Consider the following 18,295-nt stretch of genomic DNA (forward strand, 5'->3'; position numbering starts at 1 on the left):
AGCATAACTGTTCCTGGAACTAAGGTCAGAAGAATAATTGGAGGATCTTTCAGAAAGAGACATCATGGAAACGTTAAACAAGGTGCCTGTTATTTCCTCTGAGGAGCACTGTGACAAGTCGTCTCTGGCAGCATCCTTCAGTCCAGAGAATTCTGCTCTGAGAAGGTTGGGTGGTGGCAGAAGTGGTTTCTGTGAAGTCTCAGTATGCATTCACAGTTTTGAAGAGCCACGGACATACTACTGGTTTAAGACATTGCAATCTTTCATTCTATTCTACAGGAGGGAGAGTCTTAAGCCCAATACCTTAACACACACACACACACACACACACACGAGCACACATGAGCACACACGTGCACACGCAAGAACATATACACATTAACGATTTTTCTAAGTTTTCTTTCAGAAAATGTTGGCCAAATGAAGGAAAATTTATAAAACAGTTATTTTTAAACGAAAAAGATGCCTCCAATCAAGAATATGATCACTAAGAGACTACACAGTAAATTAGAATTCAATATTATTCGTTCTTAAACAGTGACAGGACCACATTGTGTGTGACTCCTGAAGCTGATGCAATTTTGAGCACCCTCTAAGAGAAAGAATGTAAAAAAAAATCTATGCATCCAAGATTTAGTCTGAAAATATGTATACAGAAAAGAGAAAACAGAATCGACAAATTCCATCAGCAGGCCTGGAATTGTGGGGGAAATGACAGGTTCGCCTAATACGTTCCAGGTCCTAGATACGCTCCCCAGCCGTGGCAATCCATTTACCAGAAATGCTTACATGCGATCAATTCCTGAACGTGTCCTGCCTCCATTTCCCACCAACCGCTAACCCCTGCACTCACAGGGGTCACTGTGAACATTGGCTTCATCAATCCACTGTGTGTCAACACAGCTTCTCAGGTTCCCGCCGCTCGGTCCAACTTTTCCTAAAAGGCCAAGTTTTCTCTCTCTGATAATGTAAGTATTAAGTTGATATTGACAAGATCCCAAATAAATCAAGGCCTTCATTTCTTTGGAAATGACCTCATGTCCTTTCTGGGTGAAATAGTAGCCCCGGGCTTCCTCCTTAACTGTGAAGTGATGATGTGCCCTTTCTCCACCCGCAGGGATCCAGATATGGGTGTCCTTGGCTGTCATGCAAGAGATTTTCCAGAAAAGTGTTTCGGGGGCCAAACAAGAGGAATGTGAGAATGTCTCTGCTCTGAGGAGGTCTGCCATCCCGGGTGCGGTTTACTCTGCCGTCTCCTCTATCCAAATAGAGTTCATTTTATTATTCCCACGAACGGCGATGCTCACTATTGTGTTGACAAGCAGTGAGAAATGGTAACTTTTTGAAAGGAGAAAGAGCCAGATGGAGACTATCTCTGAAGAGTAAAATCTTGTAGGGGATGGGGGACGTGCTGGGGAGAGGGCAGGAAACAGGTTAGGATAAGCCCGTTTAAAAGTGAAATCTCAATCCTGCTGGCCTTGGGTTTCCTCCTCGTTTCTTGTAATTTCGCTCTGGAATTTAAGCGGCGTTAGCATATTTGTCAAACAATAGGCTTCCTGAAGTGAAAGGAAGGAGCAAGGCTAAGTTTCTCGCTAGAAAGGCAAGCCCCGCCCCCTCTCTTTTTTCTGCTTTTAAACACTGAGTGTAGAGTGATCAGATTTTTAAAAATCAGAGTAGCACAGAAAGATTCCCCGTGCAAGCCATGGTGCCTCCTAGGAACCCTGCTTCGCACAGCTGCGGTGTGCCGCCCTCCAAGGGCCCTAGGAGCTGGAGTGTGCCGAGGAGGAGCCCAGCATGGTGTGAACGCGGGGAAACTGGGTCCTGCCTCAAGACTGGAAAGCAAACCTGGGCTCTTTAGGGCAGATTGTTTAATCTCTGACCCATGTTCTCTGGAGAACCCCGGAAGTGTTCTATAATTATCAGCCTTGCTTGTGTGGTGGACACAGCGCTGCCAGTAAGAAAGAAACGGGTGTGGGGAGGAGGAGAGGGAGACCGCTGAGGTCCTGTATAGGGGGAAGAATCACACTGTGTCAAAATAAAAGGGAAATTGTGATGAAAATGATCTTGACAGAACATTTCATAACAGTGTTGGGAGCCCATTGAAGGGACTAGAACACACACAAGTCTACAGTTGCTTCCTAGAACGTGGTCTCTGGTCACTCCCGTAGTATATAGAGATGTGTACTGGAAGTTACTGGATTTTGGGGTTTTTTTATGACCATTTCTACTCTGTTTCCTCTATTTCTATTTATTTATCATCAGTCCCTAGCCCCTGTTCTCTATCAACTTCATAATAGAAGTTTCTTACAGAAAAACCTATTCCTTTTGTCAGAAATCAGCTGTGCTTGCCCCCAGAAAACTCCCATTTCACCTGCTTTCTTTGGGGGCACAGAGTTCTGAGCTGCAAATTCTTCTGGTAAATTTTAAAATCATGTGTATTTGTGTATGTGTGTGAGTATGGGTATGGGCACATGAGTGCAGTGCCTGAAGAGGCCAGAAGAGGGTGTCAGAGCTCCTGGAGATGGATTCATAGGAGGTTGTGAGCCATCCATCATGGGTGCTGGGAATTGAAATCTGTTCCTCTGCAAGAGCAGTGTGTACTGTACTCTTGACCACTGAGCTAGCTCTCCAACAACCCATAAATTGTGGGCCTGAAGACCCCAAGATGAAGCTTTCTTATTAACAGTTTCTGAGTGTGAACTAATCAATCACTGAGATTCTTTTAAGGCATACGGCTATTCAGAATAGCCTCAAAGAGGCCTGAGTTAGATTAAAAACAAAATATACATTAGTTTTAAGAGCAAATATAAATATATTAGTTTGAGGAATATTCCTATACAGTTCTATAACTATAGAAATAAATAATCTCTCTGAGATTGCTTTAAATGCCCAAAAGGAGAAAAAACATAGAGTCAGTCAATCATTCGTATATAAATTCATGTTGCTGGAAATGAAGTGTTTGAAAGTACACTTAAAAAAAACAAATAAATTTATTGCATGTTTATTTATTTTGTGGAGGGAAGGTTATCACAATGCATATGTGGAGTTCAGAGGAAAACTTGCTAGAGGACCATGTGGACCCCAGGATTTGAACTCAGGTCATCAGACTTGAAGGCAGAACCCTTTTGCCCACTGAGCTGTCTTACAAGCGTCCAGTTTAGTTCTTTAAGATGGTGAAGCACAACTTTGGCTTTCGATTTGTAGATCTTATTTTTCCGTTTTTTGAACTTGCTCTATAGCCTGTCTAGCGAGGTGAGAAAGAATGTGAGCTTGTACCACAGTAACTGAACAACCGTTCCTACTTCCATTTACTACAGACTAAGCTTCAGCAGATCTAGCATATGTCTTTGAGATCGTGTTTTATCGTTATAATCTCAAGGCAGTAAAACACGGAGAACAAGCCAAAGGCACAGCGTGAGATACACACAAAGTGAATTTGTGTGCTTCGTGAGATTTCATTTACCTTACTGATGTGGGATTTCCCTCTGTATGCTGTGATTATCATTGATGAATAAAGAAACTGTCTCGGACTATTGGTAGGGCAGAACTTAGGCAGGCGGGTGTGGGGGGGAACTAAATGGAATGCTGGGAGAAAGAGGCGAGTCAGAGAGAAGCCATGTAGCCCCCACCAGAGACAGATGCTGGGAACTTTAGCTGGTAATCCATAGCCACGTGGCAATACACAGATTAATAGAAATGGGCTAAATTAATATGTAAGAGTTAGCCAATAAGAAGCTAGAGCTAATGGGCCAAGCAGTGATTTAATTAATACAGTTTCTATGCGATTATTTTGGGGCTAAGCAGCCGGGAACCAACAAGCGGCTCCCTCCCTCCAACACCTCATGTTATTGTAATCCTATGAGGTCATAACTGAGTGGACAAGGAACCTGAGTGACAGAGCGCTTGTGCCCTACTTGCAGTCGTTTTTCTTCTTCTATACATCTAAATTCCTCTGATCCTTTATAGCCCTGTTGGTCATCATTATTAAAAGTTCTCATTAGGCATACCGTGTGTCAGGCGCTCATGACTTGCATACGTTATCTTACTAAATCCTAGTAAGAGCATTTGGAAATCTGAGCTATTATTACCCACATCTAACGGAAGTGAGACTGTGAGACCTTCCAAGTCACAGGGCCGTTAAGTGGCAGGCAAGTCTTAGTCCTGCTGGCCTGTGTTTGAAGTTGGCCTACACACACCACAAGACCTTCCTCAGCCCGCAGGCTCGCAGTTTCACTTCTGCGGGGATGGCATCAGCACAAGTTTGTTTGCTTTGAGACAGGGCCTCACTCTGTAGCACAGCCTTGCCTGGAACGCAATGCTGTATCCCAGTCCAGCCTCCAAATTCAAAAGCACTCCTCCTGCCTCAGCTTCCCCAGGACTGGGCTTACAGGAGTGAGCTATACCATTTACTGTTGGCTGCCTTAATTGTTTCCCAAACCAAGGAGAATCTATCTGCTGGTGAGTTGTGTAATCCCAGCCTGGGGAGGCTGAGGCAGGAGGAATGATGTATACAGCCTGTCAGTCATGCTGGGGACCTGTGTCCTTGATTTGTTCCCATTCTCTGTCCTCTCTGTGTGTGACTCTGCTACTTACGGTGTGTTTTGTTTCTGATCTTGTCTTTCACAAATGCAACACAGCCTCTTGATATACAAACCAGCGACTTTAAATGGTCCTTAGCTGAGGATGTAGGATACTAGGGTCAGATACTAGGAAAAAAAAAGAGTTATTATGGCTTTCACTTGCAGAGCAACTACATGGTCTTAAAACTGAGCATATGCTCTTTCTCCCCTAACCCTAACCCGAGGTGACTACCTTGTACCCAAGGCTGAGAGATGAGTCCTCAGCCAGAACCTTCAGATCCTTTAGTTCACACTCTACCGTGGGAAAATAAACTTGAAAACTGCTTTCCACTGTGGATAAATGCGCCTTCATGAAATGAATTTGGTTTGCCCTTTTCCCCCCCTCGATCTCCAGTGACAATGTCTCAGTTTGTTCAGTAACTGTGTTCACAGGTGTGGCTTCTGTTTATAGAACAGCAGCAAGCTTTCTGACAGGCTAATGAACATAAGCTGAAGAAAACTGGACAGTAGGGTAAGATGTCCTCCAAGGTTGCTCTAAAACCTCTTTTTGGTAATGTTCCAACAGCCCTAAAAGCAAGAAGAAGAAGAAGAAGAAGAAGAAGAAGAAGAAGAAGAAGAAGAAGAAGAAAAGAAGAAAGAGAAGAATATACAGCAGAGATGCTGTATTAGGTCGGAGAGGATTATGACTGATATTATGATTATTAGGCTTATGCTTCTGAGTGCTTATTCGTTCTTTCCTGCTCCCGTCGCATCCTCCTCCTCATCCTCCTCCTCCTCCGCCTACTCCTCCCCTCCTGCCCCTCCTCTCATCCGCCTCCCGTGCCTCCGTCCCCCCCCATCCCTCCTGCCTATCCCTCCCAGAAAGAAAGAAAGAAAGAAAGAAAGAAAGAAACTTCTGGATAATTGATGGTACTCTCCAGCCTCCTGCCCCTTAACCAAGCACCTTAGCAACTATGCTTGATTTTAACTCCTTTCTGAAGCAGCAGGGTACTGGGGCTTTAGCTGGGCTGTAGTAGACACCACTGCTGCTAAGACCTGTGCAGATATGCAGTGTTGCTTGTTACTGTTCTGCTTTGCCTTTTGTAGGTCAGTTCCTGAAAGGAGGAAAAAGAAAGGCAAAGTAGGTACCTTCCATCTGGCCCTGCCATGTATGCCACTGAGCAAGCACTAACACAATTAGTGCAAGAGGTTTACTGGGGGAGGGGAGAGGGAGAGAAAGAAGAGAGGAAAGAGAGGAGCAAGAGGCAAGAGAGGAAAGAGGAGGCAAGTGAAACACGAATAATAAAAGCCCAGAGACAGATATTGGGGCTCAGCCTGAAGATCAGAAAAGCAAAACAGCCAGCCACTGGAGAGTTCTTACCTTTATGAAATCTTCAGACTGGAAAGAGCAAGTTCCTGTATTATCCTTCCTTATATTCCTCTCTAGTGCTGGAATTAAAGGTGTGCACCACCACTGCCCGGCCTCTATAACTAACTAGTGTGGCTGCTGGGATTAAAAGTGTGTGCCACCACTGCCTAGCCTGTATGGCTGTTTTGTGTTCTGATCTTCGGACAAGCTTTATTTATTAAAATACAAATGAAACATCTAGCAGTTTTCATAAGGCTAGGACTTTATGTTCTATCCCTGTTGAAGGTAACTGACCATTAACTTGCATTTCTTAATTATCCACAACAGTTTACAATACTTTAGTAGCTTTTATAAGACTAGGAGACTTTATATTCCATCCCTGTTAGGTTTAGCCCTGAAAATAATGATTTTTGAATCGAAGCTCTTCTAATATCAAAATAAAACTTCTAAATCATAGATAATAGTCTCAGTAAAAAAAAAATCAAAATAGCCATTCTATGGGTGAAAACAGAACAAGTTTATTCCAAACTGCTAAGGCTGTCTCCTGAGAAGGTAAGGAAAAGCAACAGGGGAAAGATCCCCTGGGTCAGATGGGAACAGGAGAAAAGGGGCCCTGTGATACTGAAGGAGCCCAGAGGCCAGCACTGCCCTTGACAGTCCTTGGGGATCCCCACCCAAATGACCAACCCCAGGGAAAAGGTCCCTCTCAGGTGTAAATGCAATTAAGGAAGTCCATGAAAGCCCAGAATAAAGGATAACAAATATTTATTCTGAGGAAAAACTCACAATAAGGGTAGAGAGCCATAGTCCTCTGCTCTGTGGCCTTGGAAGCTGTGAAGAGAACACCAACCACCACCCAAGAGAGCAAGCACACTCCGTCTGTGCTTATCAATCAATGCACAATAACTCAGATCACGCCTTAAGGGCCAATTGGCTGAATGAATTCCCACAACTCTCAGGGGATCAGACATTTCATTATAGAATACTGCAATTTTTGTAAGGCTTAGTTTATCCAAATAACTAAACCTTATGAGCAAAGATGAAGCTAGACAAAATTATTATGAACCTGAGCAGACCTTAGTAATCTCTAAACTTTATCAAATATTTGTTGCCACTTATCTAAATTCTGTAGAAGCTTGGTGTTGAACACTTGGCAAAGACATAAGTATTCAGATATAAATATCTAAATAGGCTTTTGTTAATTTAAATAGAATTTTATAACCTTAAAATTTTATCACCATATAGAATATATTCTAAACCAGAGTTGAGTAACATTTACAGTAAGTGTAACAAATATAATCCTACATTTCTGTCATCATACAAAAAGTCCATACCGATCCAAAATATTTGAGGCTTAGTCTAAACGGAGATACAACAAACAGAGAGCTCATTAGGACTAAGAAATGTCACATGATATGCACTCTCTAACCTTAGTAAAGATGGTTGCCAGCTACGCGGCTGCCTGCATCCTGATGAGGTCTTCAGCCAAGACGGAGGAGAGTCACACAGTTGTTATTTAAAACATGTTTTCCTAAACAATAGTTGAATCTAAGTTACATACGCATACATGAAGTTAAATCCAGGTTACATTTACACACATGTAGAATTAAATCCAAATCACACTTATACACACACATACACACACATATATACCTTACACACACAATGTATATATCTTAAACAAGAGTTGACTCACATATCTGTGTATATAATTTTAATTATAAGCCTTTTGTTTTAAGTTTAAAGTCAAATTTTATTATAAATTACATAGATTTTAAACTATTTCCATATATACAATTTACAAATCTTGACATAAAATTCATGGCATAATCTTTAGATAGTATTATTTTTTTGTGAGAGCAGAATGTAAAGAAATGAGAGATAAAAGATTTTTAGGAGTGATGAAGTGGAGCCTTAGAGGTAACAAACTTTGGCAGTGTAGCAGAGCAAGTTTAGTTACATAATATTTGGGGGTCACTTGTCTGTGGTAGTAACAATTGTTAGCAATTTGTGAGAATTTGGAAGTCAAGTTTGCCAATTTTGGTCATTGATTCATACAGAGACCAAGATATTGTAATAAAATCTGAGTCTGTGGAGGAAGAGAGAGACGGTCATAAAGTAGAACACTGAATAAGTGTGTTCCTTTAAGTTTCAAGGGGAATTGTAATGTGGGATTCCCCTCTGTATGCTTTTTGCTTATAGCAGAGCAAGGCAGAACAGAGCTAGGCAGGGAAAACTAAACTGAATGCTGGGAGAAAGGAAGCAGAGTCAGGGAGAAGCCATGGAGCTGCCGCCAGAGACAGACATGCGAAAACCTTGCCTGTAGGCCATGAGCCTTGTAAAACATAAAATACTGGAAATGGGTTAAATTAAGGTGTAAAAGCTAGCCAATAAGAAGTTAGAGCTAATAGGCCAAGCAGTGATTTAAATAATACAGTTTCTATGTGATTATTTCTGGGGTCTAGGTGGCCAGGAAACAAACAAGTGACTTCCTACAACAAATTTGCACTCCAACATGGTCGACTATATCCATATAAAACCTTAGTGGGCTTGGAAAGGAATTCTAGACACTCAAAAACTAAGCTTAGCCACATTTATTTTCCTGAATGGGGTTTGCTTGCTGGCAGCATGCTGTGGCTCCTTTAAGAGAGGTTTTCCTGTTTCAGTGGTAGCAGAAAAAAAGAAATGGTAGCTTCCTGGATCATGTTGCTAGCACGAACTATGACTCTTTCAGGAGGTTCGACTATGGAACATTTAAATGGGGTTTGTGAGCCTAGTGTTACAACTTGCTTAGTGGCAACATAGACCTGATGTGTGCCTGAAAATGGGGCTGTGAGCATGGCTCACACTAAGCAGACCTCTGCTCCGCCATGTTGGAAAGGGTGGAGCCAAGCCCCGCCATGTTGGACAGGGTAGAGCCAAAAGGCAAAGCAGCCTAGAAGTGCTCAGTGTTTCAAGAAGCGCTCCTGGACAGAAAAGAATTACAGATACTCAATAGGACAGATTCAGACATAAAAAACTCCAAACAAGTCACAGTGTGTTTTTAAAAAGTGTACGTAGGCTTAGGAGAGAGAAGAAAAAGGGTATAGAGATGGGCAGCTGGGAAACAAGCAGTCTCCTACTACAGACGTGGAGATCGAAAGTGAGCTGCAGGACTTCAGGAGGAAACTGAGAGATAGCATAGTGGGTCTGCAGGCTGGCTGCAAGGCGAGAGAAAGCAGGAAGGAGCAGAAGAGAAGGGAGGTATCCACATGGGCCACAGGCTGCAAGAGCAGCTCCACTTCCACTTTCGAGCCATCTGGTGCTCTCTGTTTCTGTAAAGTCTTCAGAACTTTTTTGTTGCCTTACTGCGACTCAGTTTTAGCTATTCTATTGCTGTGACACCCTGAGCAAGATAACCCTTGTGAAAGAAAACTTTTAATTGGAGGTTTGTTAAAAGTTCCAGAAGGTTAGTCCATTATTATTGCCCACAGCATGGCAGCCTGCATAGAGCTGGAGAAGGAGATGAGAGCTACATCCTGATCTGAAGGCAGAGAGACAGAGAGGGAAGGAGAGGGGGCTTAGGGGGTATGAGGGAGGGGGATGTGAGAGGGAGGGTAAAAGGAAGGGAGGGGAGAGAGAGAGGGAGAGAGAGAGAACAAATGGGTTGAGCCCATGCCCAGAGAAACAATTCCCCTGACAAGGCCGAACCTACTTCAACAAGGCCACACCTACTCATCCTTATAATCCTTTCAAACATTTACACTCCCTGGGACTAAGCTCATAAATATATGAGCCAATGGGGACCATTTTTATTCAAACCACCATGCTGAGAAACAGTGTGTTTGACCAGTGATCATCAGATGTATTCTCTTCCATTGTCAGATTTCATGTCTCTTCAGGAGCATATTGTGACTAAAGTTGCTACAAAGGGGCTTTTAAAAGCCCTGGTGTCTGAAGACGCTCCCCCTCTGTTTCCCACCTGTTTCCTCAGTCACTGCTTGGGTTCTGAGAGTGCCCCCTGGCTGGAAGAGAAGGACTTCTCTGCTCAACAGGCCTTCCCAATGGGCAAGCCTCAGCTCAGGTCTGTCCTCCCTACATCTCCCCAAAAGCTCTCCCTGGCTCTCTATCTGTCTCCATTCCATTTCCCTCACCTCCTCCCTGATTCCATGCAGCCTGGCCCATGGTTTACTGCCCAAAATACTGTGTGCCCGCCAGCTGCTGCCTCCTGAAGAATGACTTGGATTTTGTTGCCATGTGTGTTCTTGATTCTGCGCCTGGCCCTTAGTTGTACAAGGGATGTTAGGGAATAATTGACTTGCAGATGCTTTCTAATCTTTTTTAAACTGTCTTTCACTTTTTGCTTGTTTTATTTTTTTAAACTTACCCAATTATGTATTTTCAATAAACAAAAGGCATAGAGTATATTAATACTCAAGTATTTCAAACATCTAGGCCAATTACTAATTTATTACACTATTTACCTTGTTCTTTTTAACCCAGCTCTTTCTAAGTAAACTCCAGAAGCAATGATATTTCAACCCTAAATACTCAGATGCCCATCTCTAAAAATAAGAACGTTTTCTCATAAACTTATATCATGATCACACTTAACAAAATGAACTACTCCCAAACAGCATCAATTGTCCTCAGAAGGTCTTTTGTAACTGGTTTATTCAAACCAGAGCCACCACAGGGACCACACACTGTATTTAGCTGTTGTACCTCCACCCCCCCCCCCTCCCTCCCCCCCCCCCCATGTGATGGGTTTGCTGAAGAAGCCAGGTCAAGTGTGTTTCACAGCTTCATGCCCTCATAGTGCTAAGCGGGAGCTGACCTAAGAAAGAATCACCGTGGAAATCTCCTCTGCTCTCAGGAAACGTCTACTTTTATTTTCCTATTTGTCTCCTCATCGAGTGCAAATTCCCAGGGTCACCGACTGAAAACAAATGACTTGCTAGCCTGTCTTCCACCGTCATTTGCCTGGGCTCCTCTTTTCTGGTCATACAGTGATCCCAAGTGAGAGTCTAATGAAGAAGGACTCACACAGTGTCCTCTACAGCTGACGGCCTCAGCCATATAACATCCCAGAGTCCTTAACACATGTTTGACCAGGTAGGAAACCTCGTTAGGGCTGTGAGGCTTTATTATGAATAGTAGCCAACCATTTTTTCCCCCAAAGGAAGATGCTTTTTATAAACTCAATAAACCTAAATTCACCCCAGAAAAACAACCTGTTTTCCAAGTGACATAAGGTTCGGTAGCCCCAACTCCCTCTGGCCCTGGCCCTGTCTCCAGGCAGACCAATCACACTTGTGGTTGCTTATGCCAGAGTGGTGATGGTTGGGGCCATATAAAAGAATTTTCCATTGCTTTGACTGGGAAGTGAGTGATTTGGGCCACAGTCTGCCACAGTGTCAACAGGGAATTGTGTTGGCTGAGATGCCCAAGCCAATTGGCCAGGAAGAAAAGCAGGGTTCACTTTTTATTCCATAGGCCGTGGCAGCATCGCAGGCTGGGCAAGGAAAGCAGAGGGAGTGGGGGGCTTCTAGACAGCTGAGGTCATGTCAGGAAACGTGAAAATTCTAGGCATAAAGAGAAGTAGACCAATGCCAGTGAGGGGTGTGGCTGGAAACCCTAAAAAGATAGTTTTTTCCAGCTGGAAATGAATATCTGTTGATTTTGGCTCGCTGCTTGTAGCTTTTGCTTGCTATTTACTTCTTTACAAGAAAAATCTCTCTAATAGCTACATTTCTAGTGGTGGTGTGGGTCATATTTTATTTTTCTGGAGTATGGTAAAATGCTTGCTAGACAATAAAGAATGGGGGGGGGTGGATGCATTATAACTTTAACTGAATTCCCAGTTGATCGTTCAAGTACAACCCTTCCATGTTCTGGCTCTTTCTCTGTCTACTGTTTATCATTTCTACGGTGATGCTTCCCACCCCTTTCTCTCCCACTTTCGTTTCACTGCCCAACAAATTCAGAATTGTAACTTAGTTTTGAAAGGGTCACCATGGAAGTTTACGAAATAGTTTCCTTCGGAAGTTTTGCTGAAGCAGGGGTCTGAGTCTTTCGTTTTTGAGACAGCACAGGAAGGGTAGGTCAGTGTAAGTGTGGGTGTGTTTATGGGGGAGGGAGGGCTGCTGCTGACCAATTAGGACACTTCTCATGGGCCCTCCCTTGTGATACAACCAAACCCGATTCCCAGAGTGAAAACAGAAACTAGGGAAGAGAAGCTTCCCTGCTTCATTCTCCAGATTTGGGTGGAGTCTTGATCATTCTGGCAAGTAAGTTGGCTGCCATGTTGTTTGTGGCCGAAATGGAACTGAGTCTGGCTAGAAAAGCCAGAACTTGTTTCATGTTAACTACTTACAACTGAGGGAGCTTCTGATGTACACTCTAGGATGGGGTCAAGGTCAGTGGCGTATGTAGAGGTACCTGTAATCTTTCAGCTCTTTAATGAGGTTGGATATCCTTATTCTGTATAAAGCCAGTGAATAAGGGCTCCTTGAGCCCATGGCATTTCTCCTGTAGTCTATACAGCCATCCCGAATTCATCAATGCTCCGCTGCTCACTGAATCTTGACTTGAGCACCTCTAGGGACCAATAGATAGTGACTGGGCGTAAAATCTCCTTGTTAGCCAGCGGAGTTGGTGGGGCACGCTTAATCCCGGCACTCTGGAGGCAGAGGTAGGCAGGTCTTGGTGAGTTCAAGGCCAGTCTGGTCTACAAAGCGAGTTGTAGAATAACCAGAGCCTCTGTCTTGAAAAGCCAAAAGAAAAGTAAAAAAGAAAAAGAAAAAGATCTCCTTAGGCAAGTAATTATTTAATGATACATTTTTGTTTTACTCATAGAGGAAACCACAATCAGAAAAAAATTCATGATCATAATGTTACACATACTTAAGGGGAAATAAAACAGTTTTCTGTTTGCGGAATTGTCTTCTACTTGATGAGAAAATAAAACCACTAGACAGGAACTTCCTCTGATTCTCGCCACAGACTTACCTGCAGAAGCAATCCTCGTTTCCCCCTTCCACTCCGCCACAAGTGATTTCTTCTCATTGCCAGTTTCAAGGTATTGGGTTTTTCCTTGTAGTCCTATAGACAGGACTGTTACAGATTCCTTCTCTCTCCTACATGCATGCGCGCGCGCGCGCACACACACACACACACACACACACACACACACACTGCTCTCCCTTGCTTCTGCATCCTCTTGCCTCACTGGCTTATTTTTGGTTACATAAGTTCATTGAGGCAAGTGACTACTATCTGTCAGTACTTCCTTACACTCACTTTCTTCTGGAACTCTGACTTCTACGCCAACATTCCTCCAGCACTAGTCCTGCTAAATATTACCAATAAAATTCCTTTAATGTTTATTTTAATTTTTTTCCTTATGGAAAATAAATTTTTTTCCATGCAATATATTCTGATTACCGTTTCATCTCTCCCAACTCTTCTGAGATTCTCCCTGCCTCCCCTCCCATTTAAATTCATACCTTTTCTGTCTCTGGCTAGAAAACAGACATCTAGAGAATAAAAATGAAATAAAGTAAAATAAAATACGATAAACACAAAACCAGACAAACCAGGGAGGACAAAACAAATAGACAGAAGCAAACAATCCAAAGAAAGGCACAGGAAACACATATAGACACAAAGACTCATGCGCTTACACTCACAGGAATCCCCAAAAAACAAAGCCAGAAGTCATAGTATATGTAAGGACCTATAAAGTTAAAATATTATGACATGAGGAACTAAAAAGATAACACACTGAGTTCATTTTGAGTTGCCCTTCTACTGCTGGGCATGGGACCCACTCTTAAGAGTGGTTTGTATCCCTCGTGAGAGGTTTGGATCTATACTGGGGAAAGCTCGTTTTTCATTTGTGAATGGTTATCAACTGGAGGTAGCTTCTGGGTTGAGGATGGGGCTTGTGACCTCTTCTCCTCTCGGCCCTGGGACCCCATTTGGTACAGAGCTGTGTGGGACCTGTGCATGCTGCCACAGTCTCTGTGGGTTTATGCGTTTGTTAGCCCTGCTGTGTTTAGAAGGCCTTGTTTCTTTGTGTCCTCCTCCATCCGCTCTCTCTCTGGCTCTTTCATGCTTTCTGCCTCCTCTTCCACAGGGTTCCCTGACAGGAACTTCCTCTGATTCTCACCACAGACTGAGGGGAGGGATTTGATAGAGATAGCCCATTTAGGACCAAGTGTTCCAAGGCCTCTCACTCTCTACATGTTGTCTGGCTGGGGGTCTCCATATGTATTCCCATCGACTGAAAGAGGGATCTTCTCTGATGATGGCCAAGCAAGACACCAGTCTTCGATTCTAGCAGAATGTCATTAGGAATCACTTTGTGGCTGCCTTCTTTTAGCAGACAGAGAGAGACACAGAGAGAGAGACAGACAGAGAGAGAGACAGAGAAAGACAGATAGAGACAGACAGAGACAGACAGACAGAGACAGAAAGAGAGAGACATGCCAGCACGTGACAGTGTTCCTGTGGAGGTGTTTTTTTTTTTTTTTAATTGGGTGAAGGGAATGGGAAAAGGGGGAGGTAGGGGATGGGTGAGGCCCATCTCTGGAGACAGGAGCAGTGGAGGAGCGGGAGAGAGAGGAGACAGGAGATGGTGGGTCAGCCTTCTATGAGGGGACATAGCTCACGTGCTGTAGCGACATAGTGGATGACATTGTCAGGACCCTAAGCAGGCCAGAGAATACCGAGTGTCTGAGTGCACCCTGCCAGGTCCCCAAGGGGCAGGCTAGCATAATGCCTGAATGCTAATACATTTCCAGGTTTTATGTGAGTTCTGGGGCTTTGAACACCAATCCTTGTACTTGTGCAGCATGCAGTCTTTGTTGTAATCTGCTGGCCTGGTCTGTTACTTGGGTACCCTGTCCCTGTAAGAGACCAGCCCCTACCACTCCAACCTCCCCCCTTCCTCCGTCCCACCTCCTTTCCAGTTCTCCCTCTCTACCTCTGCCCTTCTTCTGGAGAGGCAGCTTCTGCCTCTCTCTTTTCTCTTTCCCCTTCCCCACTCCTCATCCCTTTCCCCTCCATAACTCACTAAACTCTATACCCAAACTCTCTCTGCATGGCATAACTATCTGTTGTCTGTCTCTCTCTGGGGTCTCAGGCCACCCACCAGGGTACCTGCCTAGGCCTTGGGTGACCCACCACTGCCCCTCATGGGACTTGTCCCCCACCACCTCTTTATAAAATGATAACATTGGTGATGTGACTGCCAGGTTGTGCCTGCTCCATTGCTGTAAATGGTAAGGTTCCCTTCTCCAAGTCAGCTTTCACTGACAATCATCTCTGGTTATTCCCCATGGCTAAGGACTGAGACTTGGCTCCTCACCACTCAGACTTTTGCCCTCTCTTGGTCCACTTGGAGTGGTCCTATCCAGTCCCCAGCTCCTGTAGTGACCGGTCTCGAATTTGCTTGACCTAGTCTTCGACCCTCCCATTATCTGTTAGACGCTCTGGTTAAGAGCCCTTGGGACCTTGCCTTTTTCACGCTCTTGCCTTGGGAAATAGACCTAAAACTATGTTTCCAACTTCCCCCCACCCCGTATGTCTTTTGCAGACCATAAAACAAAGACCATAAAACTCTGCCTTACTTACAGATTCCTAACCTTACCCACCTGTGCACTAACAAATGGCCTACGTGCCACTTAAATAACAACTTAAAGTGGGAGATTTCTAATTTCTACCAGCAAACAGGCAGATTATAAAGTTCCTATCCAGCCATGCGCTCTGTACAGCTGGTGTCCCATTGGCATCCCACGCCCGTTGCTTTTCCTTTCGCTGGGCAGCCGCACCCCCACCTGCTTTAAAATATATTAAGCTGTTCTCCACTATTGTCAGTTCTACCATTAAGCTTCTATTGCAAACAGCTTTTCTTCTTTGTCTTTCATAAGTATAAATCTTACCCATTAATTTGAGAGCCAGTACTGTCAAGCTTGGACCCAGCTCTCCAGGTAGATTCTTTACTGTAGTTATAACTTATATATACCAATAAACAGCCTTCATATACTCAGAGATGTGGGGAATATGGCATTTAAATGTTTAATTATTAAAAGACTTTTCATAACAGAGAGACAGGTTGGCTCCTAGCAGCAGCACTCTATCTCTATTTCCTCCAAAGAAGACAGAAGACAAATGGGCACAGAACAACGTCCATCCGCAATTTACTTCATCAAGTAAAAGTGCTAACCACTGGACAAAACTGCCTTTCATCTAAACTGAAGATCTTTAGACGTGGACAAAGAATCAAATGGCATCAACTTACCTAGCTGCTCAGGTCAAGGTAAGCTTGTCTTCCTACAGATTTTTCTAATCCACAGAATCTTCTAAAACCTGGCAGGCCAGGTTCTAAACAGTAAAAGGCAAATACAACCCTCAACGACCATGGAGGACCCTGAGGAGAGGCTCTAGGTAGACAACCGGGTAAGTTCTCTATCATTTTTTAATCAATAACTCCTCAAATAAAATTTTATCCTTCTCAAAGGTCTCTGATGCAGTTTGAAAGCTGAGAAGTTTTGTCAGTTGAAAAGGACAACCTCACCAAATAAACTTCAGTACAACTTCTTAACAAATACAAGTTATTAAGGTGTGTACCTGCAAGTTATAAAGGTGTGAGAACAAATGTACATTATTAAATTTCTGTACTTTTCATTGTGCAAAAACATCTGTCACAGTCATTCTGACATAAATTTGATACAGCTGTTTATACAACATATGTGTCCAAAAGTTATGTTTTCACAAACTCAAAAAATTCTTATGAGTTCCAGGGAGCCAAATTGAAAGATTTACCTTAAACAGGTGAATTCCCTGGTCCTGAAAAATTTTTTTCTACCTAAACTTAACTTTGTCCTCTGCTCTGCCAGGTCCAAGAGACACAAATCTTGGATAGGAGTAAAGCGACCAGCTACCCCAGGATGTGACCAGCACCCAGCTATCTCAGGCCCCCTCCAAGAAAAACTTCGACACACACAAATAAGCAGGAAGCAGTTTTGAGACTCCGCTGTCCCGATTCCTTCAATTTGCTATGTCTAACTCCCCGCCTTTTTATTATAAGAAAAAGATGGGACTGCTGGAATCTGCTGGCCTGGCCTGTCACCTGGGTACCCTGTCCCTTTAAGAGGCAAGCCCCGCTCACTCCCAACCTCCTGATTCTGCCAAGGCTAGTAGCTCTCTCTCTTCTCCTCCCTTCTCCCCTTTCCCCCACGTCCCTTTTCCCTAAATAAACTCTATACCCAAACTCCCTCTGCCTGGCATACCTACCTGTCTCCTGCTGAGGCCTCGGGTGATCCACTGCCACCCCTCTTGGGACGGGTCCCCCACTACCTCTTTATAAATGGTAACAGTCCTTCCCACTGAACCTCCTTCCCAGCATTAATAACCCCCTTGCCACATTAAGGCTCTTTCCCACCCAGCGTCACCTAGCTTGTGCTTTAAGTAGCATATAATACCATTGACCATGAAAAATTGATTTTGCTTTGTGGCATGTGTCTTTTCACCACAATTATATAGAACCCTCTATGGATTCTTCTATTATATTTTTGTTGTAGAGTTCATAGAGAGTTCAATAGTCTGGCTGACTTTGGTGGCATATGCCTGCGATCCCAGTGCTTAAAAGGCTGAGGCATTGGGCTACACCGTGAGACCCTATGTAAAGCCACAATGGCAACAACAATAGGACAAACAGTAAAACAAGAATAAAATCGAAGTTCAGTAGTCTGCTTATCTCCACATAGAAGGCCTCTGACCAGCATTTCCGAATGTGCGTTTCCTGCACAGAGTTTCTGGCTTCCATGCCTTCGTCTGTTCTCCAGCTGCCACCCTTGCTAAGTGAACGGAGTTTCCAGTGGTTGAAATCAGAATCCCAGCGCTATCCTTGCCACCGTCCTGTGCCATATTCCTTATGTCCGGTGACTACATTAGCTCTTGCCCATCTCCTTCTGATTATCATTTTTCCCACCTAGTGACAACCTCCTAATCTTGCTGCCCCCATTTCCTTTCTGTTCTTCGTACCGTAACCAGTATTTTAAATACCGTATCTGTCACTTAGCTCCTCATTTTCACAAACCCTTTGGATGGAGGATGATCCTCATGACCGCATCTCACAAAACCATCTTCAGGGATTTCCGTGTGTCCTTTGTTTACCAACGCCCACACTGTCCTCTTTCTGTCAATCTTATTGAACTGTTTGAAGTATCTGTACCTTGTCTCGTTTCCCAGCTTTTCTGTGTGTGGTCTGTCAGCTGTTCTCATCTACACTTCTGGGTTAATTCACACTTCATCTGGGACCCCAGGCTAAACATAGGCTCTTTCTTAAAGCTTCTCTTGGTTTGAGCTACTCCTGGAGCCA

General features: G+C 43.8%; 1 long non-coding RNA gene across 2 annotated transcripts; it reads left to right on the forward strand.

Moving 5' to 3' along the window:
• Positions 1-11,894: 11,894 nt before the first annotated feature.
• Positions 11,895-17,416, forward strand: LOC119809895. 2 transcript variants are annotated; one of them, XR_005284688.1, is made up of 5 exons: positions 11,895-12,197; positions 12,913-12,988; positions 16,019-16,231; positions 16,433-16,534; positions 16,812-17,416. It is a non-coding gene; the product is annotated as an uncharacterized LOC119809895 (long non-coding RNA). The 2 variants fall into 2 exon arrangements; XR_005284687.1 differs by having other exon boundaries at positions 16,019-16,534.
• The last annotated feature ends 879 nt before the right edge of the window (positions 17,417-18,295 follow it).

The sequence above is a fragment of the Arvicola amphibius genome, chromosome 3 (assembly GCF_903992535.2).
Source record: "Arvicola amphibius chromosome 3, mArvAmp1.2, whole genome shotgun sequence".
Classification (NCBI taxonomy): domain Eukaryota; kingdom Metazoa; phylum Chordata; class Mammalia; order Rodentia; family Cricetidae; genus Arvicola; species Arvicola amphibius.